Source organism: Cucurbita maxima, unplaced genomic scaffold (genome assembly GCF_002738345.1).
Source record: "Cucurbita maxima cultivar Rimu unplaced genomic scaffold, Cmax_1.0 Cma_Scf00015, whole genome shotgun sequence".
NCBI classification, from domain to species: Eukaryota; Viridiplantae; Streptophyta; class Magnoliopsida; order Cucurbitales; family Cucurbitaceae; genus Cucurbita; species Cucurbita maxima.
This window is the reverse complement of record NW_019272031.1, coordinates 1,295,381-1,296,408: the sequence shown is the minus strand read 5'-3', so window position 1 is coordinate 1,296,408 and position 1,028 is coordinate 1,295,381. Positions and strand designations below refer to the sequence as shown.

At 31.3% G+C, this 1,028-nt stretch overlaps 1 pseudogene; it reads right to left on the bottom strand.

The window, feature by feature from the left end:
• LOC111490474 overlaps positions 1-741 on the bottom strand; it is a 1,741-nt pseudogene extending 1,000 nt beyond the window's left edge.
• Between the last annotated feature and the right edge of the window lie 287 nt (positions 742-1,028).

The window sequence follows — 1,028 nt, the reverse complement described above, 5'->3', positions numbered from 1 at the left end:
AAAAAAAAAAAAAAAAAAAAAAAAAAAAAAAAAAAAAAAAAAAAAAAACATATTATAGAATTTTTTAATTTTTTTCAAATATCCTCACGATTAGTACAAATTTTAAAAATACTTATGAACTTTCAAAAGTAACATTAATATCCTTAACTAAGAAAAAAATCATGAGTACTCTCACAATTAAAAAGGTTGACGATCTATAAGAAATAGATAAACGGTCTCCATTCTTATATTGAGTTTAAAAATATTTTTGAATTTTTTTTTTTTTTATAAAAGTTAAGTATAATTCTAATAAAATTAAAAGATAATTTTTTAATAGTGGACACGTAGAAAAGAATTAGTAAACCTTAATTCATTAATTTAAAAGAACTAAATAGTTAATAGAAAATTAATATATCATAGAAAAAATACAAGAATAGATGTATAAAATTTTAAAACATAGACGAAATAGAAATTAATTTAAAAAAATTAATAATAAAATATATAATATTTTGATGACAAAAAGAGACCAAATAGAAAAAGGCACTTACCAGCTACTGGAATCTCCACGACAAATTCAGTGTAACAGAAGATAGAAAGTATGGTGGAGACGTCGGAGACGACATAAGACAAGACGACAGGTGGACCGACGTGTTTCTTAGTCTCAAGACCGATGAGGACGAATATTCCAGCGCCGATACCAAACCACATAAGGTCCCACCATGTGAGGCTCTTCTTCATCTCGTGCTGGCTGCGAGCCTTCATCTCGACGAGCTTAATGTGCTCCCCGGACCTGGTCATGAGACGATCCAAGAGCCGGGCCGGCATCGCCTTCAATGCTTTAGTGTAATTTCCTCAATTCTTAAACGACTCATCTGGTAGAAAATCTTGCTTCGAACAACCACAAGATCTTCTTCTGATCCCTTCTCCACCATTGGAGTCACCGTTCGGTTGACCCATTATGAATTCACACTGAATCAGTCAACCAAAAAAGAAACTAATCGAGAGAATCAAGTAACTTAAGACAAGGCGGAGAATAAGAAAGGAAAAGA